This window comes from Nyctereutes procyonoides, unplaced genomic scaffold (assembly GCF_905146905.1).
Source record: "Nyctereutes procyonoides isolate TBG_1078 unplaced genomic scaffold, NYPRO_anot_genome, whole genome shotgun sequence".
Classification (NCBI taxonomy): domain Eukaryota; kingdom Metazoa; phylum Chordata; class Mammalia; order Carnivora; family Canidae; genus Nyctereutes; species Nyctereutes procyonoides.
Genome location: NW_026575121.1, coordinates 12,584,071 through 12,611,730, shown reverse-complemented (window position 1 = coordinate 12,611,730; position 27,660 = coordinate 12,584,071). Strand labels below are relative to the sequence as shown.

The 27,660-nt window shown below is 33.5% G+C and overlaps 1 pseudogene; it reads right to left on the bottom strand.

Moving 5' to 3' along the window:
• Positions 1 to 27,259, bottom strand: part of LOC129516434 (NEDD8 ultimate buster 1-like) — a 40,117-nt pseudogene extending 12,858 nt beyond the window's left edge.
• Between the last annotated feature and the right edge of the window lie 401 nt (positions 27,260 to 27,660).

Sequence of the window (27,660 nt, the reverse complement as noted above, 5' to 3'; positions counted from 1 at the left end):
ACTATATTGTGAGTATGACGTGCTCAGGCAGGCACTACTTGTGCATAGAGAGTACTACCAAAATATTTTCTCAGATTGAGATTTTTTAGACTCCAGTTGAAACAACTGTGGTATGAAATGAATATAATTTCAAGCTCAAATATAAATAAAAGTGAAAATAAGTATTATTCATTGCTGAAAATGAGGTAAATTTGCTCAAAACTCTTCTGTCAATATATGGGCCATCCTGGGCTTAAGATTCACAGTAAAACAGCAAAGTTTCAGGGAAAAAAATATGAAATGAAATACATATTTAAAAAATGTGTAAGTTATAAATTTTTTGTTCTTTCAGCCCACTCTAGTTAATACATAGACTAACTTCCTGAGGTTCCCACATCCACAGATACTCAGAGTGTTGTCTAACCTCTCCATATCTCCACACATAATATTTACATGGGCCTCTTTGCCACCTACTTTGAACAAGGTGATAAATTAAAAAATGTGATTCTGATTATGAATTTAACTAATCTGCTAATCTGGATTTTTCTTTCTTTACAAGGCAGATATTAGACCTGAATTTTGTTATGCTTTGAGAGGGGGGTGTTATATGTCAAGTTTGATACAGTAACCAAGCATAATAAGACTTCTAGAGTGGAACCATTTATATTTAAGTCCTAACTCCAGCTATTCTAAACTTCTGAGCTTGGACAAAATCTCTAACTTCCTTAATTCCAAAGGTCTTCATCTTTAAAATGGAAATCGAAATATCTACCAAATATACTTTCTGTGAGTATTAAATGTAAATTGTTTGTAATGTAATAAATGCTCGTGATGCCATTTCTTTTATTTTCTTGCTTTGTTCCATTCTCATACTTGGGTGATATGATGATCCCATGAATAGTATTTATTATTTATTATTATAGTATTCTCAAATTAGTTGAACTCTAGCAACTATAAAATAAGATGTTAAGTTCTTACCTTTTAAAGGAATCTCCTGCTTGCCTGTTTTTGTTTGTGGGGTTTTTGTGTGTGTGTTTTTCTTTCTCGTTTTTTTGCATAGAGTGATTTTTTCAAGCCTACACTGTTTTGCCATTAAAACTCATGAAATGAAGCACCAGAGAACTGGCTTTTCAACTGCTTGAAACTCAATTTCTTTACAAGTAAACAGGGTTGAGGATGGGTAAGAGTGCCCAACTCCAGGTTTGTTGAAAAGACTACATGCAAAGTACAGAGAACAGTGATATACCTGATATATGGTTAGAAATCATAGAATCATTATTAAAATCATGAATGACTATAGCATTTAAAAAGCCTAAATATATATTCTGAGAAAATTAAAAGCTTAACAAAAACATATTTGGTTTTCCAAAGACATTCTGCATAAGAAATTCTTACTGTATTAAAATATTTGTTCATCAAATATAAAAAGGAATTATGATTTTACAATTAATGCTTATGTGCATATTGGAGACAAAGCTGTCATTTATAATACAGAGCTCATCTACGATGTTAGGCATTCTATAAAAATGGGTGCTTCTGTATATTTTAAGAAAATAAAATTTCTTTTTTTTTAAATATTTTCTTTTTTTGAAAGAGGAGAGAGAGCATGTGTGAGAGCATACAAGCAGGGGGAGGGGCAGCGGGAGAGGGAGAAGCAGGCACCTTGCTGATCAGGGAGCCCAATGCAGGGTTCATCCCAGGACCCTGGGATCATAAACCCAGCCAAAGGCAGACACTTAACCAACTGAGCCACCCAGGTACCTCAGAAATCAAAATTTCTTAAAAACACTAAGATTTAAAAAAAAAAAAAACAACTAAGATTTGACATTAAATACATCAACTTTCTCAAAATTGACTTTACACTAATATAAAGGCATATAAATCATACCTGTAATTATTTTCATTATTCATTACTTAAAAACCTCAAGAATCCTAACCTTTTAAGAAAATCAAGTAAGAAAGCTACATTTACCTACCTAGTAGTTAAGATTTAGTTTGAAATGAAAAAAAAAAAATCAACCTGATGAAATATTCTTAAATGACTCCACTTCCCCAAAATGAACATAAGAAATTTGAATAAAGAATATATGAGTTTTTTGCATATTCCTTATCTGATAGCAAAAGTTGTCTGGTTAGTATACATCAGTTTTAACTTTAAGTTAGATGATGGGTAGCACCATAATCGGGTCAATACCTAACTCCCCTGAGGTCTTTTGCCAGCCTTTGTTATTATTATTATTATTTACATTTTAAAAGTTAAGAAATTAGATTCCAATAAGTAATTTCTCCTATATCATCCTAGATGTAAACAGAAAAACTTGATTTCAAATCAGCATGGTTGACTTGACAGTTGGTGCTTTCTCTGCAGTGTATTAGTTATCAATTCTATCCTTGCATATCCTTGTAGAATAGTGAAAAATAAGTACTTTGCATTTCAACTTAATACAAAATGTGCATTAGTTCTTTCAATAAAAGGAGTGCTTGCTTAAAAAATATTATGCTTAAAATGATTTGGCTTCTTTCATCAAGTTAAGCAGGACAGCATTGACTTGATTGTGGCATTTAAAAAAGAGATTCCTTTTTTAGTATATACTTTGGTTTCCTAGTTAATTTGTGGCTAAAGATTAGATGTTACAAAATGCTTTTGATGAGAAATATATTACCAGCTTCAAGAAAATTCATGAGCTAGGATAAAAAATATTGTTCATTTATTAAACTTTTTCTACTTTATATATTTAATGAGAAGTCTTTATATTCAGATATTTGTGAGAGTGCATTCTTTTGAGATCATTATAAAACTGCAGACTCATTTGTGCTATACAAAAATGTCACAATCAAATATTGTGACATCAAAGATCAAATTTTGAGGACTCTTATTAAACCAGTGAGCCTGATGTATCGTTGGGATATCCAAGGCACATTTCATGGATGCTTCAAGCAATTTTTTTATCTATCCGAATTTGTATGAAAATAATATGAGTCTCTATACCATACCTTAGAAAAAGTTCAATTTCAGAGATGTTCAAAATTTTCCTGAGGTGTTGATGACTTGATGACTGCTTCAGGCTCCAACTGCTTTTTGCTAGTGACTGGTCAGCTGCATTTCAAACTTTGAAATTAGAGCTTTGGCGCTACTCTAGCAGTGTTCAAGATCAAAAAGGAGGCAAAGTGATAGAAAGTCACTTTCAGAATAATTTCACTTTGACTTATAATTTTATTATTATAAATATGTCATCACTTAACTAGATCTGTATAAAAAAGTAAATGTACAATCTGCTCCAATTTCTAGGATCGATTTCAATAGTAGCATCCCAGGTTTGCATCCCAAATAATTTTAAGAAGAATGTTGGATTTAGCAATACATGTACATAAAAATTCACTTCTTGAGGGTGAAGCACAACATTAAAATATTCTTAGGTCATCGCCATTGTTTTTGTTGGTGAGCACCTGCTATAATACAATGATACTAAAAACCTCATCTCTCTCATACACAACATAAACACACCAACAAAACACATTATTATACATAGTTTTTCTCTTTTTAGAAAAACAAAATTTAAATGTGCAAAGTAGACAGCTCTAAATTCATCTTGGAAAAAAAATCCATGTTCATATGCATGTAAGAAGGATCACTTTGAAAGATTATGTCACTAATGTTATCTCATTTTTATTTCTAATAATGCTTATTTTTTTCCTCAAAGTTTTATGCTATGCTAATTGTGCTTACTGAATAGACATGTATCAGGCACTAACCCCCCAAAATATTTTTTGCTTACTATGTACAAATTCTATATTCAGTCTTGGCAGTAGACAAAACTGCAAACATGACACTGTTAATTGTTATCTTTCTTGACATGGGACAACTTAAAAAAAGGTTAATTCTGCAAAAGTAGTCAGTTTCTGTTAATCAAAACTGTGCTGCTCAGTTCTCTGTATCTCTATCTTCATAACCTGAGAAGCACAGTGCTGAAAGAATACATTAGACTTTGAGGTGTCTGAAGTGATTATATATTTATCCATTGTTTTTCTCAATCAAAAACAGAGGATCCAATATTGTTGCTAATGCCTAGAGGATTGGACAGACATTTAAACGAATATCTCCAGTGGGGTATACTGATGGTAGAAAATGTGAATTGCCATGAGGATGTTATATATGTGTCTGATGTGGTGTTTAGGGAAGTTATATTACGGTGACCTTGGAATGATTCTTCAAAATAAATACATTATTAGCATTAAAGAAAGACATCACATGTGTTCTAGTCATGAACTTATGATAAAATACATTTGGGTATTCGGAGTATAGGGTGCATGCAGGATAGGTGCAAAGTAGGCAAGAAAACATATTTGAAGAACAATTATTTCATTGTAACTATCTAAGTGGTGGAAAATTAGCTGTTTACTAAAGCATGCATTTACATTACTATCTCCATCCCAGACCATAGGAAAAAAAAAAAAGAAGAAAAGCTCAAAACATTTAAAATATCAGTTTTACTTAATTCTAAAACTTGATAAAGAATGAAAAATAGGGGATCTCTGGGTGGCTCAGCAATTTAGCGCCTGCCTTTGGCCCAGGGCATGATCTTGGAGTCCCAGGATCGAGTCCTACATCGGGCTCCCTGCAGGGAGCCTGCTTCTCTCTCTGCCTATGTCTCTGCCTCTGTGTCTCTCATGAATAAATAAATAAAATCTTTAAAAAAAAAGACTGAAAAAAAAAAAGAATGAAGAACAGAAATAAATGGAAAGGGAACTGTAGATCATCTGACTTATGGAATAGTCCCAATAAATTTTAGCAAATCAAATATTACAATATAGCAAAAAGAAAAAAAAAAGCTTATAAATTCATCAATGTGATTTCCTACATGTGCCAACCGAAGGAATAAAACAGTATGATCCTATCTGTGGAAATTAGCAAAACCCAACTGCAATTCCTAAATATCAAAATAAATTAAAAAGAGAGGGAAATAAACAGAATATAGTTGCTTAACAGTTATTCCACTGACTTTCAACTGCCGTCGTTGATGTCTGAAAAGTTACCCATGGGGTCTGTCATTCTAAGTGATCAGTCGTAAGTGATCAGTCTTTTCTTTCTGGTTGTCATTATCCATCTTTGTTTCTCCGAAGTTTCACTATTATCTATGCCCAGGTTTAGTTTCCTTTTAATGTATTCTGTTTCAGATTCATGGAACTTATTTCGTACAATCATAGTGCCTTAGGTTTTAGAGAATTTGCAGTCATCACCAGAATGCGTATTTCTTTCTTTCTCATTACTCGTATTACATCTAAGGGAACATCAACACGCTATGCATTGGACTTTCCATTGTGTCATCAATGACTCAATGTCTTACTGTTTCCTATCCCTGTCATAGCATCGCCTGTTCTAGATAATTTCTTTGCATCTACTTTTCATGCTCTAGTTCTTTCTTCTGCTGACTTTTACCTGCTCCCTAATCTTTCCATTGAGTTTTATATTTCAATTATTACAACATTTCTTCCTAAAAGTTTTAAATGGATTTTTCATATTCACCGTTATCTCTTATTTCCTCCTTAATTTTAAAGCCATTCTTTCATTATTTTATCATCTTTATTGGATGCTCTATATAACTAAAATGTTATGGAACTGAGTCTTCTGTCTGACATATATTCTAACTTTCTTGTAGCATGCCTTGGTTCCATGTTGATTTTGTGATTTTTACAATGAACTGAAGTTGTTTTCCTTCAGAAGAAAATATGAATTCAGTTCTACCAGTCACTTGAAGCACTACTGACCCAAGAATCTCTTCATTTAAATTCCACTCAGGAGGATTTTGTTTTTTGTTTTGTTTTGTTTTTTGTTCTTGTTTTTGTTTTTGTTTTTACCACAAGGTAAACATTGATTTAGAACACAAAATCATGGGAGAACCGATTCGTGGTTGTAAATTGTCCTAGAGGATGCTATCGCTAGCACCAATCTATACAGAACTATCAAGACCAGAAAGTGTTCTTTTTATCTCCGTATTGTGGGTTTATTTTTTATTTAAATTTGCAAAGGGTATATCCCATTGAATCCTAATTTTTTATAAGTTTTCAATTAGATTTCCAAACCTGGGGGACCCCTAGACTTTTTTCCAGCCTCCTATACCCTGCGCAGCCATGAAAATGAAAACTCAACAGCAGATATCATCAGAGTAATGTTGACTTGGGTGTTTGTCTCCCCAATGTCTAGTGTCACATAACCTTATTTATTCCCCAATTTTTAGGTTTTTAATTTTATTATATTAGCTAATCAAATATACTGGTGTAAACTGAAGCATGCATTTCAAATAATCCTGTTATTAAATATTTAACTGGATTCTTTGGTGTATATTTGTTTATGATTTCAAAATTGTAGAGAGAGGATAAATTGTTATTTATCAGTTTACTATTTTATTTTATATCTAATGTTTGAACACAAAATTCCCGTGTATAAAAATGCAATGCATATTTCTATGTTCCATTTGTTTTCTCTTAATATTTATTTTTTTCTTAATATTTCATGACCTACTTTATGTCAGTGTCTCTTTAGCACTTTGCTTCTCACAAATATACCATAGTTGGGTTTTATTTTATTATGAGTATCAGAAGCAACTCAAATAATTGAAGTTTCTAATTAGAATTTAATTTTCTCTCATATCCAAGATGTAAATCCAGGACTTCTATTTGGTCAGAGTGCCTGGCTTTTTCAGCCATGTTGCTCTACCATATTTGGCTTCCATCCCCAAGACCATGTTAAGTTCTAAAAATGTTGTTAGAGCTCAAGCAATTGTATTTATATTCAACCAGTAGGAAATTCAAAAAGACATATTAACCCCCCTTTCCTTTAAGGTCAGTTCCTCCAAAGTTCCCAAACTGTATCTTCTTACGTTCTTTCGGCAAAATTTAATATCATAGCCACACCTAGCTGTGTGTAAGCCAGAAGTATTTAATCTTACTAACTGCTAAGTCTTCTGAGTTACAACCAAAATATATATAATGATATGGTTTGGAGTTTTTACATTTTCTTTCAATCCGCCAGGGCTCCAAACTACATATTTAAGCCACTAAGTATGCTTCCTTTAGCAAAGCTTCATTCCATTCTATCTCTACTTGAAGACTGGCCATCTATTTCTAGCTCAGTACTTCTTGAAGGATTAGAAGTGGCAAAAAATGGACAATCAAGACCAACATTATTAATTTTCAACTATTCCCCCTAACGCTGCCTTGGGCTTTATCCAAAAATGTAATAATACAACTTCCATATATAACAGGCATCATCAGATTGCCAGCCTGCAATATATGAGCACTTCATATTACAACCTGTCGTCTCCTATTATTCCAAAGTGACACATTTTTGGTTCTGTCATGTACAGTTCTCTAATAGTTTCCAATTTTTTCGGTTGTCATTAGAGTCACATGAGAGTTTCAAAACATATAAAATAACAGGAATTTAAACAAGATAGACATTCACTTTTCCCTGATATTGAAAAAGGCTGGAAGTAGACATGTTAGTACTGATATGTCCCTGCAATTCCATAGGGATATAGGTTCTTTTAACCTTGTTTCTCCACTTGCAAAAAGTTTCCACTGCGGAGGGCTGGCAGATTTCCATCTACTACATCCACACTCTACTTGGGATGAGGAAAAAAAAAAAAAAGTATACTCTCTAATGCCAGGGACACTGCCTAAGACTTAGGGATTACTTCTGCTTATCTACCTGAGAAGGAAAGAGTTAAGAATCCAATATACATTCAAAGAAAGAAAGAAGGCAGTGACCTGTTTTAATGTCCTTTTAGGCATGTTAATCACAGACTTCCTGGCAAGCCAACTAATGATATTTGCTAGCAGTAGAGTCTGTATCTATGGGACACATTTAGCAGGAGATATTTAGCAGGTGGTTTAGGATTGTTTGTAAGAAACAACATAAAATCTATGGATCTATGGAGAATGGATGCCTGGAAAGTGTCACTGAGGCTCTATCACTATCTGAATATAAAATGCAAATGTTTCATAGCTGAGATGACTCTCTTTTGTGATGTGATTTGCAGTTGCCACATCATTTGATACCTCATGTTAAAGTCAGGATCCAAGAAATCTGATGCAGTAAAACACCCTGGGAAGCCCATTAGAAGTCCTGGACCAATTTTTTATATTGTCTTGTGATTACTTGAGTACTTGAAATTACTAATAAAGCCTAATACTTGGTAAGATCTCTGATTTACCTGAGATTAATTTGACAAACCAATACCTTATAGTATTTCATTGTTGTTGGCCAGACTTACTTATTTATGAATACAAGTTGGGCAAAAGTATGCTTCTATTCTGAGAAACCATGTTCCCAGCTCAACATGAGGAATTCCAATTCTTCCTTTAAAATGAGAGGACTAATAGGAGGACAACTGGGAATCTCTGTAATTTACTTTTAAATACATATCCTATATAGACTTTCATAAATATGCATTAAAAGATAAGTATGAAAATGTTCACACATTGGAACTGGGATTTTTAGAATGCTAAACAATAGTGAGAAAAGCTGCCTTGTTCATCTCGTCCCCCGCACAGTTGCATTAGCAACATTTGCAGAGATAGAGCAAAACTGGTCCTTAGCCCTATAATCATTGGGATTAGAGATGTCAGCAGGTCCTTCCAGAGCTACTCGCTCAGACCAGAGTGGTTCTTTTTCTTAGATCCCTAAGGGCCAAAGTATCTCTAGAAAATGCTGTTATTCTTGCTTCAGGGCTTTCCACAGTTGGTCACTAGGTTTGTCCACTGGTGTCCACTGTCTCCTCCCAGTCTAGACCAGAGCCCATGACTTTGTTCAAATCATAATGATACAACTGAAAGGATACTGGAACTTGGGACTACAGCAGACAGAGAAAGACAGCAAGCATGCATTCTATATGCTAAGGCTTTCTTTCATAAACCATCCTCTCTGTTCACCTTTTTTTTTTTTTCAAGATTTTATCTATTCACTCATGAGAGACACAGAGAGAGGTGCAGAGACACAGGCAGAAGGAGAAGCAGACTCCACACAGGGAGTCTGATGCAGGACTCCATCCCAGGACTCCGGGGTCATGCCCTGAGCTGAAGGCAGATGCCCAATCACTGAGCCACCCAGGCACCCCAGGGTTCACCATTTTTAAATGTACATAAAGCAATTATGATTTGGTTCTGTTTTCATAGAGTATTTCCATTAATCTATCTGATATATATATTAAAATATACCTGATTGACAATGTTATCTGTTGTTATTTCTGAGAGAATTAGTTTTTTTTTGTTTTTTTTTTGGTTTTTTTTTTTTTTTTTTTAGAATTAGGATTTTTAAATATCACTCTGTTTTCCTAATTATGTCGGATTTTCTACATTGCCTTAATTCTTTAAATAATTACATAATTTTAAAATAAGATTTTTTTTCTGGATCTCTTTAACAGAGAAAAGTGTACATTATCCTATGAAAACACAGATTTAGGACAATTTTCCTGTGAAGAATGGCCCTAACTCCATATCTACAAGACATTCTGGAGATACAATGGTTTACCTCATAATTTGTTAGAAATTTGACAGAAATAAACATTATGTTTTTGAGGAGTTTTGTTATGAAAAAGTCTCTTTATCTTATATACATTATGCTTTTCTATGCAAATAACTTATCAAAATGAATTGCACTTCAAATTAAGCATAGCATGCCACATTGAACCTTTCTTCCAAAAAAAAAAACCCACTTCGATATCAATATCTATAGATACATTCACAGTGTCATATAATGTTAAAATCCACAGATACAATCACAAGACAATAGATTAAAATACAATCCTGCTAGTATAAGTTTCTGTTTAAATCACATTAATTCTAAAGTCAACACAATCCAGATTATCTATTAAGTCTGTTTTTCATTTAGCAAGCATCTTTACAATCACTTTATAAAATGCTCTTTGGGTAGAAGGTAAATTTTCCATCAATTAACCACAGATCCTCTATGCCTTAAAGATCAAAGGCTTATCTGCACTTACACCTAGATAGAACATAACAGCAGAAACTTTATATTCTCTCTCCGTGCTTAACCAGTGCATATGCATGGCAATGTGAAGTCTCTAATTCTCTGCACACAATTTCAGGAGCTAGGGTGAATTGGCTCTCCTGTTTTCTGTGGTTCAAATTAATAACTAAGAGAGTTCTTCAAAATACAATATGATTACTCATCTTTAATCAACTGAATAAATTGACTAATAAGAATCTGCTCAGTGATCACTCTCTGGAGAAGTACATTAATCTATGTATACACTTGAGACTTCCACCCAGAGAGAGGTCACTTATTCTGTTGCGCTGCTGCCATGTTAAGTGCATCCCAGGCAGGGTAAACATCCATCTTGCTTCAAAAAATGATAGTTCAGGTCCCTGGATAACTTAGAAGATTGCAAGCCCAGTATGTAAGAGACTTTCAAAATTAAAGCAAAATAAGCAGGCCATCAAATGCTTGACATTTCTTCATAGTCAAGATGCTAGCTTATACTGAAATGAATTGTTCCTTTTCAAGAGCAACACAGTAAGTATATAACAAATAAAATGCATTTTTATTAAGTTTCTTTTAAATACTATATACTATAAAACAGTATTTATAATCTAAAGCACAAAGGTATCCAGGCAGGCAATGATGTAATGTGTCAGATTTAAGCTACAAAAAAATATTTTTAAAAAGAAAAAAGATGTTTTACTCTTTTAAATCATTTGTCACAATACAACAATTTTATGAATATAATGCACTCAAGATTAAAAGCTGTAAGATTTAAATCAGTTCATATTAAACAATGAGAAAGAAACATAAATCTTCCACAGGGTACTCAGAAATGTATTAAAACCACAATGTCCTTGGGACACCTCACACTAAAAGACAGTGTTGTACATCTTAGTGTCATGTCTAAAGTCACAGTCACAGCCTGCATATAAGTTTTACACTCATTCTGCACTACACCTCAGGTCCAGCCCTAATCTTTGCATTTTTAGAATAATAAATTCTACAAGACCTAGAGGAAATGAAAGCCATATAGCCCCAATTTCTCACTGGACTATCAGCAAGTCTTCAGGTATGTTTCTACATTTTTGAAGTTGGTGGAGAAAGAGAAAGAAAGACATTCTTTTTGTGATACTTGTAGCCTGACTTTCAGCAATTTGCTGCTTCCACTCTGAGATGTTATGAATAACACAATTACATATAAACCATCACACTCTAATAGGTGTCATTTTCTCCATTTTTTACAAATGAGAAACGTGGAGTTTAGGTAGGGAACCTTTCTTAGGATGATTCATGTGGTAAACAATGCAAGCATATTCCACTTTAAAGCTTATTCCACTTATAACATTCCACTATATATTATATTCCACTTATAATATTACAAGTAGAATTAACCAAAAAATTAGTGTGCATCACATGGTATGATTAGATATGACTATAGTGGGACTGATTATTTCCATTATCTATGTGTCTGATAAGCTGTTTTATTTCACATGAACAAAAGCTCTGAGTCTTTGTTTCAGAACTCAAACTGGAAGCCAATTTTATATTCTCTACATTGATGTAATATTTACATTTTAAGAACAGATGAGAGAGTCAAGAGATAGCTTGCAAGTACATAAAGGAAAGGAACATAAGATATAACTTTAGGAAACATCCAGTCTAGACCATAAAGGAGTCATAATGGCTGGGGAGACTTAGAAATTAACTTATATGGACATGACAGTAAAGATTCTAAAATACAATATATGAAAACATATATACAAGAAAGTGATTCAGAAGAGATTAAATTTATGCATGGCTTATTATCACATTCCAATCATACACACATACATATACACTTTCTCATATGCATGCCTAATATCATTTCTTTTTTTTAAGATTTTATTTATTTATTCATGGGAGACACAGAGAGAGAAAGAGAGGCAGAGACAGGCAAAGGGAGAAGCAGGCTCCATACAGGGAGCCCCATGCGGGACTCGATCCTGGGTCTCCAGGATCACACCCTGGGCCAAAGGCAGGTGCTAAACTGCTGAGCCACCCAGGGATCCCTGCCTAATATTATTTCTAACAACCAATGGGACCAGAAGAAGACTGAAGAAGAAATACAGTAAACATTACAGTAAAATCCCCTAATAGAACATGACAAGATTCCGCACTCCTCTGTCTCTTGTTTCAGTTTTGGTCATGGTCACAAATGAAGCAACAATGGTATAAATCTAGTCAAAAGAATATGTGGACCCAGTAATTTTAATTCTAGTTATATATCTAATATCAATATGTTAGGTATATCATTTACAGCTGTGTGCATATGTTCAGTTAAAGATATATATAAGAATGTTCAAAGAAGTACTATTTATAATAGTCCCAAACTGCAAACTATTCAAATGTCCATCAACAGTTGAATAAATAAATGTATGTCTTATATTCATCTAACAGATGACAAAAGGCAATGAGAATGAGTGAAATATAGAAACGAACAACACATCAAATGAATGTCATACGCTTAATGTTGAGCTAATTAAGCTAGAAATAAAAGAGAACTTATTGTATACTGATATATGTATATTGTAACAACTTGGCTTTATTTATTTGTGTATGTTTGCTTATTTAGAGAACAAGGCAAACAAATGGTTCCCTGTGGTGATGTAGTAGGTGGAAAGACACCTGATGGAGTTTCTGAGGTGCTAATAAATTCATATATCTTAATATGTGGAGTGGCCTCATGGGTTATGTTCCATATGGAAATTCATCAAGGAATACTTATAATTTTTTTTAATTTTTTTTGTTTTTAATTTTTATTTATTTATGATAGTCACACACAGAGAGAGAGAGAGAGGCAGAGACATAGGCAGAGGGAGAAGCAGGCTCCATGCACCGAGAGCCCGACGTGGGATTCGATCCCGGGTCTCCAGGATCGTGCCCTGGGCCAAACGCAGGCGCTAAACCACTGCGCCACCCAGGGATCCCGGAATACTTATAATTTGTGCACTTTACCATATACTTATTATACACCAATTCTATTAGTCCACTAGGGCTGCCCTAACAAAATACCATAGACTGGGTGTTTTTAAGCTTAGCACAAGCTTAAAACCTGTATTTTTTCACAATTACAGAATCTAGAAGCCCATGATCAAGGTGCCAGCAGGTCTGGTTTCTTGTGAGGCCTCTCTCCTTGGCATGCAGTAGGCTGCCCCCTCACTCTATCCTGCACATGACTCCTCCTTTATGTGCACATCTCTGGTGCCTTTTCCTCCTCTTATAAGGACACTAGTCCTATTGGATTAGGGCCCCACCTTTGTGACCTCATTTAACGATAATTACCACTGTAAAAACCCTAATTCCAAATATAGTCACACTGGGGATTAAGGGCATTGACATATGAATTTGGGGTGGGGGGGACCCAAGTCAATCAATCCATAAACAATCAAACAAAATAATAAACAGTTCACAAGAATAACAAAAACATAACATCTACAATCTGAAAAGTACATCCTTCCTATTTTCCTCTGCTATTGTTATATTCTTTTACACAATAAGGCATAACAAACACTAATATTCATCTCCCTTCCTCACCTCTATGCCTACAACAGCTGTATCATACAACCAACAGGCCTAGGAATGCTCATGTTTTTGGTGGAAAGACTTGAGACTATTTCTTTCCTAACTTTAGGCAAAACATTAAAAATATAATTACTGCTGGCTTTTTTTGAGGGTAAGACATTTCCCTCTATTTTGCCTTTATGAAAGAAATCTGCATTAATACATGTACCAAATCTCCTTTTTTTCAAACCATATTGAAATGTAAATCAAATTTGGAATATAAATTAGGGATAAAGTATCATGTTAATGAACGAACACTTGCTATGAAATTAATTAGTAAGAAATTTAGGTGGCATGAAATGTGTTAAGCCTAAAAACTTTAAAGGTCAAATTAGAAAACAATTAAGATTAAGATTGTTTTAATGATTAAATATGTTATAATTATAAATCTGCATTACACATAAGACATGTTTACTCTGATACATAATTTACCGAAATTCTACTCTATCCAATTTGTTGTTGAATAATACACAGGAGGCAGTGTGTGATCTGGGATTATACAGCTTGTTGTTAGAACTTGGCAAGCAATTTTAGAAATTTTAGATACCCAAGATAACAACTCTGAAGTTGGATGAACTATAATCCTTGAATAAAATCAATGTAACACCCAAGATTTTCAATACAAATCATATACAATATATTTCAAAAATATACCAAAAGTAAAGGACTGAAATACAGAGTAACTAATCCATAGCCCCAGGGGTATATGAACAGCTAGCTTATTTTTCACTACTTATAAGCCTTTGAATTTAGCTGTTCTGTTTTCTGCATTTAAACATGTGGTGATTATAACATCCTTAATAATCAAAACTAGATAGCTACCATAAATACATGGCCCTAATTACAGCATATTAAATAATTAAATAATCATATTTAGTACACTCAGTTATTTAAGAGTATAAAATATTTTACGAATATGTTGAAAAATAACATTTGAAATATTTTCACAATTTTTATGACCAAAGAAAGTCTCCATGTATTTTTCTACTTGATAATTAAAAATATAGAGGTGCCGGGGTGGCTCAGTCAGTTAAGCATCTGCCTTCAGCTCAGGTCATGATCCCTGGGTCCTGGAAGGGAGCCCCAAAATGGACTTCTGGCTCAGCAGGGAGCCTGCATCTCCCTCTTCCTCTGCCCTCTGCTCATCCTGCTTGTTCTTTCTCTCTCTCCATCAAATAAATAAAATCTGTTAAAAAGTAATTAAAAATATAACAAAGGTGTGATCTGAACGTAGTATATGAGTATGTGTTATAGTTATTCAAACCACTCATAAAATGTAAGAAACTCACATGCTATTTTGCCATATTAGTTTTTCTGAATTGCAGCAAGCAGGTCAACTTATAAATTCTTTTATAAGCATATTGTACCTGCTTATGTATACTAAAATAAATTTAAAGGGCTATAAACTAAATTTCACCAACTCATCTTATAGAGAGACATGTTTATGATACATATTATATTACTAAATATAATGCTTCAGAAAGCTAAAGTAAAATTTGGTATATTCACTGGCTTTCTGATTTATTTAATTAAAAAATATAGAATGGTTTTTAAAAATCCTATTCCTTCTAGGTTGTAAAACTACATGAATTTGCCAAACTAATGTAAATATTAATTCAATAAAGTTTTGAGGGGGCACTTTCAGTATAAGTGGAATTGCCATAGCCCTTGTAGTGTTCAACAGTGTACTACACTGTGGCCAACTATGGCTTATGGGCTAAACCTAGCCTGCCACCTAATTCTGTAAATAAGGTTACCATGTAACACACACCCACACATTCATTTACATTTATTTGCTATGAGTGCTATCTCTCCATCCTGCCAGAGTTGTATAGTTGCAACAGACACTACATAGCCAGCAAAGTAAAACAGAAAAACAAACAAAACAAAACAAAACCCATATATACATATAAATAGATATATATTTATATTTACTATCTGGCTCTTTACCAGAAAAGTTTGCCAAACCTTCACACAGAGGATTAGGATCATGTGTGTACATACAGAAAAGATAATATCTTCATGGGCAATAAAGAAAGAATAGCAATAGAAACCTGCAGGGCTGTTGTGATAGTCAGAAGAGGCATTTTGTGAAAGCACCCTCATGCCAATATTAGTGCATGTTTAAATATTCAATAGATATTTATCAATAAACTGAACTAAAACTGTATCCATGAATATGTACTTGGCACATATTGAATGCAAGTCAGTCAGGTGTTTATATAAATGCAAAAAGAGTACTTTCTGAATTTCATCTATCATCTTATTTAAGTATAACAATAAAAAATGAATTTTATGCTGATTCTGCCCTTTATTTTCTGAATAATCTTAGAAATTATATTTTATTTTCACATCCTGCCCTGATCAGACGTCTTGTTTTTAAGTCCACAGCCTCACTATTTCCCAATAGACTGTAAGATTTTGTTCAGTTTAACATCTTTAGGATGCTAACGGTGTTGCAGTGATGAATATATGTGATAGGTGAAGTGGTGGGAAGAGGTTAGATCCTGGATACATTTTGAAGGTACAGTCAACACTATTTCCTGACTAATAGCATGTGGAGTGTGAGAAGAGTCATGGATGAGTTGAACATGCATATACTTCAAAATACATTTTTTTTCTGAAAAACTAGGAGAATAGAGCTTCTACTGACAAACATGGAAAAGACTATACAGTATAGATTTTAAAGAAAAGGGTCAAGAGTTTATTTTCAAATATATTAACTATTACTGCCTAAGCTATCAGTAGGTGATTTTATGTCCTATACTAAACATGCAAAACTATATATGCAAATGACCCAGGGTTTTTCAATAGATGTCTGCATAAATGTACTTTATAGGACACAATAAGGCAGGATGATAGAAAATTATCTTTTTCTATACATTAAAAAAAGTGATGGAAATAAACAGCAAAGCAAAATTGAACTCATGTTAATCTCATGATGCCTCAGTTTCCCATATGGAACATCAACTAAATTTGAACTATTTCCTAAGGATATCACAATGACAGCAAAATGATTTATATTGGAATAAATTGCTTTTATTAAATGTGTAGAGATGAGATGAATATTTCTGAAAATGCATACATAAATTTAAATATATTTTCAAAACAGCAACTATGTAGCATTTCCCACTATTTTACTATGGTGTTATGAAGTCAGTTGATTTCCCAACTGAATGAACATCCTCATGCCTTTTTACTCATAAAATGAAGCAGTGAATGGATTGTAATTTATGGTTACTGTGTCGTTGTCACCAGGGGGAGGAACAGAGGTATACATAAAAGTATACATTTTTTATTTCCTTAAAACTCCAGTCCAGTCACCTTCAATGAAAGTTGGATTCATTCCATTTTACTGTTCCTTGGGCTAAATGAATAGACTTTAGAACTTTTCTTCATTAGCTGTTGCATAAATAGCAAAACAAAAGTTCCTCTAAAATAAAATTAAAAGAAAACATTTTAGGTTAAATGATGAACAGCAATATTATTTTTTTAAGATTTATTTATGTATGTGAGAGGGAAGTTGGGGGGAGAGCAGGGTAGAGGAACAAGGAAAGAATCTCAAGCAGACTCCCTGTGGAGCTCCCCACCCAGTGCAGAGCAGAAGAGGGCTTGATCTCATGACCCTCAGATCACAATCCAGGACAAAACTAAAAGCAGATGCTTAACCACCCAGGTGCCTCTACAATATTATTGAAAAGAACAAAATCAAAGTGTCCTGATACATGTTATTTGAAATTAAGATTAATAAGCTATAAATTTCTTTGTACCTTAAATATAGTAAGGAGTAATGAAATTACTAAAGAAAGTGTATATTTGTGCCATAGTTTCAGAAATGGGAAATATTACTTCCCCTAAAAGAAATTCTTGGAAGTACACCAAAAACTCCAAATCTCTCACCATCTAGTAGACAATTATTTAATATATTTGAATTTTAGGTTTTCATCTCAAAATGAAAATTTTTTTTCATTCTTTTTTTTTTTTTTTTTTACGATAGTCATACAGAGAGAGAGAGAGGCAGAGACACAGGCAGAGGGAGAAGCAGGCTCCATGCACCGGGAGCCCGAAGTGGGATTCGATCCCGGGTCTCCAGGATCGCGCCCTGGGCCAAAGGCAGGTGCCAAACCGCTGCGCCACCCAGGGATCCCTCAAAATGAAAATTTACATGGAATCACAAAAGATCCCAAATAGCCTAAGAAACCTGGAAAAAGAACTAAGAATGAGGCACCACACTCCTTGATTTCAAGCTATAGTAATAAAAACAGACAATTAGATCAATGGAACATAATCAAGAGCCCAAAAATAAGCCCAAGTATATATAGTCAACTAATATTTGACAAGGAGACAAGAATGCCTAATGGGGAAGAGCCTGAGATAACTGGATATTCACATGTAAAATAATAAAACAGGAACCCTATCTTACTCAACTCACAAAAATAGACTTCAAATAGATTAAAGACTGAAAAATAAGACCTGAAAGCATGAAACACCTAGAAGAGAACACGGGAAAAAAGCTCAACATGGCATGGGTCTTTGGTAATGACTTTTAGGATATGACACCTGTTGCACAGGTAACAAAATCATAAATAAACATAAATGGGGCTAACTAATAGTAAAAAAGCTTCTGTACAGCAAAAGAAACCATCAACACAATGAAAAGACAACCTACGGAATGGAAAAAAATATTTGCAAGCCATATATCTGGCAAGAGGTTAATGTTCAAAATACATAAAGGACTCATACAACCCAATAGCAAAAAAACCCCAAATAACCCAATTTAAAAAATGGGCAATGAATCTGAATAGATATTTTTCAAGAACAAAAAAAAAGGAGCAATATTAAAGGCCAAAAGGTACATGATAAGATGCTCAACATCAGTAATCATTAGGGAAATACAAATCAAAATCACAGTAAGATGTCACCCACTCCTGATGGAGTGGTCATCATCAAAAAGACAAATGCTGGCATGGATGTGAAGCAAAGGGAACTCTGGTACAGTGTTGCCGGGATTATGAATTGGTAGAGGCACTATGGAAAACAGTATGAAGAATCCTCAAAAAATTAAAAACAGAACTTACCATATGATCCAGCAATTCCATTTCTGGGTATACATCCGAAGGAAATGAAAACATTAACTTATAAAAGTATCTGTACACCCAAGTTCACAGCGGCAAATTTTACAATTCTTAAAACATGGAAACAACCTAACTGTCCATTGATGGATGAATGGATAAAAAGAGGTGTTATATATACATGATGAAATATTCAGCCATAAAAAATAAGGAAATCCTACATTTGCAACAACATAGATTAACCGTGAGAGCATTATGCTAAAAGAAAGAATTGTCATTAAAAGACAAGAACTATATGATCCCATTTATATGTGAAGATCTTTTAAAAACTTAAATTAAAAAAAGCACAAAAGGATATCAGTCTTGTGGTTATCAGAGGCAACGTGTGTGAGTTTGGGGGAGTGGAAGAAGATGGTCTAAAGGTACAAACTTACCGTTAAAAGATAAGTGCTAGTGATATAATGTACAACATTATGACTATGGTTGACACTACTGTGTATGATACATGGAAAACTGAAGAGTAAAAAAAATAATTTAAAAAATAAAAAATGAAGAAAGAAAATTGAAGAGTAAATCCTAATAGTTCTTATTATAGGGAGAATTGTTTCTTTTTCTTTTTTTTTTTAATTGTATCTACAGGAGATGATGGATGTTAGCTGAACCTATTTTGGTAATTATTTTACAATACATGCAAATCAAGCCATCAAGCTCTACTCCTTAAGTCTATACAGAAATGTAGGGTGCCTGGGTGGTTCAGTCAGTTAAATATCTGCCTTCAGCTCAGGTCATGATCTGGGGTCCTAGGATGGAGTCCCAATACAGACTCCCTGCTCAGTGGTGAGTCTGCTTTTCCCTCTACCTCTCCTGTGAGCTCTCTCTCTCTTTCTCAAATAAATAAAATCTTTTAAAAAAAATAAAAAAAGTTTAGAGAGTGTTCCAAATTATGAAATTAAAGGTTTATGAGGATATTTTATGTTTATATATTCTCTCATGTTTAGCAAGTATGTTGAAAAACCTTAGATTTCATCATTTTCATTCTGGAATTGATCTTAACTCTACCTAGTAGATTTTTTTCCTTAAATTATTTAAATGATATTTTGCTTTGGGGACATTAGTAGGAGTTTTTCCTACCATTGCCACTTGCAGCTATGCCAAGCTTTAAGAGAATTTTAGCAATATCTTTATGGTTTCTATTCATTCAACTAATATTCTTTAAATGGCTACCATGTCTGAGGTACTATGGCTGGGACAGCAGTGATGATAAATGTGGTCTTTATTCTTGAGGAGTTTTAGTTTTTATGGAAATTCTTAAGAACAACCAATCAATGATCTGAGATAATGATAAAGGTGCATCATAATAAGAAAATATGAAAGGGTGGGATCCACAGTTACTGTAGAAGGGGAAAGCGATGGAAATCTTGAACGATAAAGAGATAATATGATTTATAAGACTGAATATAAATGTAAGGGGCCATTCAGGATCAAGAGAGAAAATATTCTGAATAGAAGAAACATCATGTGCTTTCAGACCAATAAGACTGCATGCTCCTTTGGTTATTTCTGTTGACATTGCTTTAGTTTCTTCCTCAACCTTGATTTTAATGCATATCCAATTTGACCAAAAAAATATACTTTTAGTTATGATGAAGAAACTAGTGGGACACCTGGGTGGCTCAGCAGTTGAGCGTCTGCCTTTGACTCAGGGGTGTGATCCCAGTGTGATCGAGTTCCCATATCGGGTTCCCAAGGAGCCTGCTTCTCCCTCTGCCTATGTCTCTGCCTCTGTGTGTGTGTGTCTCTCATTAATAAATAAATAAAATCATTTTAAAAAAAAGAAACTATTATGCAGGAAGCATGTGCTGTTGTTTATACTTATTATGGCACTAATACGTCAATCTATTTTTTGATCATTAGAAAAATAGAAGGCTCCTGAAAGGATGGCACACTGACTTCTAAATTAATTTCCTACACACTCCCAAAGAGAGTGGTTTTAGCAGCCTCCTTATTCAAGGCCAAAGAAGTCTCTCTTTATAGTCTACAATGCTGGAGTCTTACACCACGTGATGTACTTATAGGAGTGACATCCTATCACCCTTGCTATGTTCTATTGATTGTAAGCACGTCAGTTTTCATCTTCACTCAAGGTGAGGCGATTACATAACTCAGTGAATCTTCAGGGTATATTTTTAGGTGTCTTCCTTCCTTTGTCTTCCTACTGAATGCACATTCATTCTTTGACTTTGGCAAAAAAAGTTAGCTTTTATTAAAATATGAGCAGTGAACCCATAGCTGTCTCATATTACGTTTCATAGCTTTAAACTGTTTAAATTTTTCATAGGCAAATATTTTTAAAGGTATAAGCAATATCTGTATTCAGGCATGGCCTCCTTTTTAGTTTTCTTATTTCATCAGGTGGGCTCAATCATGCATTTTCTTTTCTTCCTTCCATTAATGATAGTTAACATATTTAAAAGATAACATATTTAAAAGCCAAAGGAAAAAGGCTAGTTTTCCTTTGTTTTCATATTCTACATTGTAACAGAAATGACTGAAATTAATTTATACAGATATTCATATATAAAAAATAAAATCATATTTTTATTTCCAGTTGGAACACGAATTTGTATATTTCCAATTCTTCTTGCATAAAAAGTATTTAAGGACTGACCTGAAAAATTTAAGAGAGATTTTTACCTCAGGGGTATAAAAGGAATTTTACCTCAGGAGTATAAAAGGAGAAAATCCTTTTTATTTGGGTATATTATATTCTTCACTGATTATAATTCTGTTTAAATAATTTAAGTAAAAGAAAAACTAAGATTTACTCTTAATTCATTTGTTTTATGCTTTTGTGTGTGTTTGCTTATTAAAAAGCAAAACACCATGAAACCAGTGTATCTCAAAATGTAGTGTGTTTCTTAGCTTCATTAGACCTACAGAATCAGAAATCTCATGGTATTAGGTCTAGAAACTGGCACTATAACAATCTCTCAAGTGAGCAATGTAAGCAATAATTTGAAGAACATTTTCTGAGATTTCATACTTATGCACTGGACAGAATTTAGCATATGAACAATAGACTTCTGTTATTACTCTCACTATACTGACAGGAAAAAAAAATACATTGAAGACCTGGTCAGAAATAATCAGAAAAGACATAACTTGATACTTTAGTCAATATTTCCAATAAAGTGTGACTCTACAGTGTATAATGGTCATAAACTAGACCTTACTTTGTTTGCAAGGGCAATAAAAAGAATATAATTACTCTTTACATTGTTTTACTTACAAACAAAAATACTATGTTTATTGGAAGCACTGCCACGATATTTTTACTCTTTATAAATAAAATTTAATTACATGTAAGGAGTTAGTTATTATTTATAATGTTTGTAAACAATATAAACAGGTACAATGTACACAATTAACTCATGAATAATCATTCACATCTCTAAATTTCAGAAAAGAATTTCACAACCTTTTGCAGTATGTTTTCAACTGTACCTACTATAATTTCTTACATATTGCTGAAAAAATTATCCTGGGAAATTACAAACTCTCTCTCTTTTAAAGATTAAAAACTACAGAAAATTGAGCTATTGTGACAGAAAAGATTAAAGGAAGATAGAATTGATTGAAAATTTCTATTTATTATTTAAAAGATTTTGGTAATAAAATATGCTATTCTAGAAGACATATTCCTATCCACTTTAGCTAATAATGTTAACTGGGGAAACATTAAAAATCACCATTATTGACATATCTCTGATCTTTAATTGTGGCCATAAATAAGAAATCCGTGAAAAAAAATAATGCATATATATCTAAAATGTATATTTCATAATGGGTCTACTAAGGTGTTTTATTTAATGTTTTATTCTTCTCAAAGTATGCTGCTATTGTAGCAATATATTCACAAAATATCTGTGATGGACGTCAACTGTTGAGTAATTTGTAAACATGCTAAGTTTATCTGAAATGAAATCAAGTATTTCTGAATTTTAGGTAGAAGAGGCAAGCCAAATGTCAACATAGTAAAAAAGCAATATAGTTTCATCTGCTATTCAAATTTGGGCTTTATTGACCAAAATAGCAGTTCTCTTTGTATTCTTTGTGTGTGTGTGTTTGTTAAAAGCTTCCTGTTAGAATTAGAATTACATTTTTGAGTTTGTTGTATAAAAAATAAAACAAGTTTTGCAATAAAAATTTCAGCAGACATTACAAAGAAATTCTCATAAATATATTCTATTCCCTGATAGCTCTTGTCCATATTCAATACATTTTAAATAAAGACGAGAAAGTTGGTTTCAATGATACTCTTGCTCTTAGAATATGAAACACCCTCAATGTGGTGATATTCAGGCAATGGCAAGAAAACTTGTGTTTTTATTGTCAAAACATGAAATGCCCTTTAGTCGTTGAATAACAGACACTGTCTTAAATGTCTGAATGCCTCTTCTGTCACTCTTACTGTCCTATCCTCTCCTTGACAACCCCCATTTTTCTCCATCATCAAAGGATTGACATTTGTCCCCTTGAAGAACCACAAGCCTCTGACCCATGACTTCAGACTTCATTCATTCTAAATGTTCAGTGTCAATGCAGTCATTCCCTCAAAATTCCCAGCTTTTAGGCTACCTAGGGAGACACAGAAGGTTAACTTAATTTCCAAGTACCCTCGCCTCAGGGCATGGGTAGTTGCCTGCCCAGAACAGGCATTGATAGGGAACGCCATCCATACACATTCTCTCCTTTCTTCATTTTCTTCAAAGAGCAGGCTCAGATGCCAGTAGAATAAATAAATGGAGGCTCTTTAGGCATATACCTAACACTAATGCTTATTACATATTTTGATTAAAACTCCTGACTTGGGCAGCCCAGGTGGCTCAGCAGTTGAGCACCTGCCTTCAGTCCAGGGCCTGATCCTGGAGACCCGGGATCGAGTCCCATATCGGTCTCCCTGCGTGGGGCCTGCTTCTCCCTCTGCCTGTGTCTCTGCCTCTCTCTGTGTGTCTCTCGTGAATAAATAAATAAAATCTTTTAAAAAAATAATAAATGAATAAAACTCCTGACTTTTCTTGCTTGGGCAAATAAATCCTTATCATTGAATTAGATCATTTCCTGTTACAATATAATCTTTACTTCCTCTTCATTCCTATCATCTGTTTTTATACTCCTTCACCTTTGAATTCACTTCCATCTGTATTCTAATATTAGTTGTACACATATCTGCCTCTGCTTTTACATTATAAGCTTCTCTAGAATAGGGGAGCTTCAAATAAAATTTACTAAAGTATATAGTTCTTAAGTGTTCAGCATATGTTTCAAGAATAAATCAATCAACGAACTAATTGAATAATTGTGTCATTAACAGATGAGTATAGTGTACTTTAAAATTTTCAAATTTAAAAAGAGAACCAAACTAAATTATCAGACTGTTATTTTATGTGATGTTCTTATTGACCAAGACAAAAACATATGGATATAATTTTGAAACGCATTATTCATTATCATGTTATATTTAGAGTAATTCAACAATGTGACAGGTGTTTCCCACTCTCTTCAGATTCCAGTTGATTTTTATCAGCTAATGTGACATTCATAAAGCAGAACACAATATCAAGGGACAGACCAAGGAGAAAGGAGCAAATGTACCAGAAAAGAAGAATCTTGTTAATTGAACCATATTTCCATCCTTTTATTGCATAATTTAATTATATAGAGTTTGATTACTTGTTTGGAAACTTTAGCTGCTACACAAGCAAAAATGACTACAACTTATAATCATACAGGCTTTTGTTATTTTCAATAATGATGTACTTTTTTCATGTTTTATCTTGCTTTAAGTGGATTCTTTGTGATTGAATCTATAGTGGTCATAAATATGTGAGATTAATTATATTAAAATTATATTTTCTTTAGATGTTTGTAGATGTAACATTTAAACAGTATTTTCTTTCATAATTTTAAGATGATACAATTTACCAACTAAAATACATGTATGTGTATATTATGCATACACACATGCACACACATACACATGGAGCTTTATATGTCACACATGTGTAAGTTGTATCTATTTCAGATATCTCAAACTACAGAGAAATATATTTTTATTTCAGAGATAAGTATATATGTAATGTTAATTGGGTAAAAAATAAAATATCTGGGTAAATAATTATACGACCAAAATGTAGATGTATATATAATATATATTCAATGCACTTGCTAAGTAAACTGGTTTTCTTAGTGTAATCCATAAGAAAAAAAAATAACATAAACTAGATGGCTTAATAAATTAACATACTTTTATTTCTCAAAGTTCTAGAGGCTGCAAAGTCCAAAGCTAAGTAAGGCATTAGGGACCCCATCCTCTTTGATGGCTGTCTAAGCTCACAGGGTGAAGAACAAGGGCATTCTTTTGGGCTTCTTTTATAAGGATATTAATCCCATTTATGAGGGTTCCACCATTATGATCTCAATCCTCCCAAAGTCCTCACCTCCTCAGGGGTTGGGATTTCAACATATGAATTAGGGGGATATAAGCATTCAATCTGTAACACTTGTTAGTGAGGAAATTTATCAAATCAACATATATTTATTGGGAGTCTCTAATGTTCTTGGTGCTATGCTAGGCACAAATGATGTGGCCAGGAACAAGACAAACACAGTAACTTTCCCAATGTTCTTTATAGTATACAGTTTCCTGTAATCTCAGGACCTCCAATCAGTTCAATTATTCAATAATTATGTAATAAGAATTATGCTAGCTGTAAAGTTTCAGAAGAGCAAAAACAAATTAAAATGCTTACCTCATATTTTATAGTGTGAGAGATGGCAAAAAATAAATAGATTGATTAGGTAATATACTTAAAAGATTATACATACTCTGGGAAAACATAAAACAGAATAAGAGGAAAGAATTATATCAAAAGTCTTGTGATTTTAAAAGTAGTCAGATGAGACCTCAATGACCAGTGAAATATTAGCAAAAATTAAAGGAAATTAAACAATGAGTCATAGATATCTGAAGAAAAGCCCATAGCCGCTACACAGCCCAGGAACCAAGGGTAACCTTTGAAAGGGGGATGCTGAAAAACTAGAAAGGCCAGGGTAAATAGAAATAAATAATCAAGGTCTCGAGAAAGTAAGATAAAATATGGTCACAGACACAAAGAGTCCCTACATATATAGACATCATAGAATATTATATAGACTTTTATTTTACTCTAAGTAAAATGGAAAGTCATAAGTGAGTGACAGAGACTGATATATATTTACAAAAGAAAACTCTGGCAACCACGCTGAGAATTGACTGAAAACACAAAAGGGTTTCAGCAGTAAGGCCAAGGCAGGTAATTACAACTATCCAGTTGAAAAATAATATCAGGTTTACCAGGATGGAACCACTGGTAGAAGTGGGAGGTAGATTCATTTTGGGGATTTGGGATTTTTTTTTTGTATATGTTTTTGTATATTTTGAAGGTGGAGGAAGCCTGATATTACACACTGGATGCCCAGTGACCAAAAAAGATGACTATGGGCAATTTAAGATGCTTAATCACAACTAGAGTAATGGAATTACCACTATCTAAAATGGAGAAGATGGAAGATGAAACAGCTTGACAGGGATGGTTGGAAATTTAGATTTGGAAATCCTAGTTTTGAAGTGAACAAATTGAAGACATATTGGGTAAACAAGTGTGAATTTCAGGGGAGAATAATGGGCCTAATCTATTTATCTAAGAGTCAAATAAGTTTGCCATGCAAGTGACTCTGGATGGAAAAGTGCAAGAAGCCCTCTTATAATAAGGAATCAAGGAAATAGGAAGGTGAGAAGGCACTGGCAAAAATACAGCTAGTAAAAAAGAAAGACAAACAGTAGAGTTTGATTCCTGGAACTGTGACAAGGGAAGTGTTTCAAGAAGAGAGTTATTAAATATTAAATAACAAGGGAGAAGGCAATTGAGATGAGAACCCAGAACAGAACATTGAATTTAGCATGTAGAAGTCAGTTCAGACTTTGACAAGAGCAGTGAACATGGAGTAGAATGGGCACAGATGGGAATGACAGGAGGAAAACTAAGAGAGAAAGTTGGCAATTCTTTTCAGGTTTTAAAAAAAATGGTGGACCTTCTTCCCAATTCATACTGTTAATAATAGGTAAAGTACAGATTTCTCACAAATTCAAAAACAGGAAACTTATATAAACATTAACTATGTAAAAAATTTTGGAGCTACTGAGAATTTTTAAGTAAACAGTCTACTAAATCATTTCACCTCAACTTCCCATACTTACACAGTAAACTATTGTGTTTCTTCACCTAATTTTAGAGCCACAAAGTTTTCCTCAGCCTATAATTGCTTGTGGTTACTTCTGTTCACTTAAATACTTGCTTTTTTCTCAGAAAAAAAATCCTTTCACTGGGTTCCAGGAGATCTCGGGGGAAATATTCATAGCTTTCCTTTGTTGTTGTCATCCTCTTCTGAATTGCAGTTACATGTTAGAATCAGATCCTTCGAGAGAACTGGAAGGCAATTCAGCAGGAAGAGCTGCCTTTTTATTGGCCTTAAGTCCAAGAAGTCCATCAGTAGACATCAACATTGTGTGAGTTGTGGTTGTGTGCTTTCCTGAATTTTCTCAATTTTCTTTCCATTTACAGGTTTTGAGGCAGAAAGGGGGTCACATATATACGAGGAAAGAATGAAGAGTTTAGAAAAGTCTTGAATAACAACATAATCATTTAAGAGGCAAGTAGAGGAAGAGAAGGAAAGAAAAACACATACATGATAGAGTATTGTTTAATAATAAAAGAAATGATGTAAAACAATTCTCAGAAAACACAAGAGTATTCATACAATATTGAATCCATAGTCCTCAAATATTATGAGAACATGATATAACTCATACATTTAGTAAGTAAGGTATCATTAGCAAATACAGTAAGATCAATTTGAACTAAAGGGTGTGAGGAAAAAAACATGATTCAAAAAGGCAGTTAACAT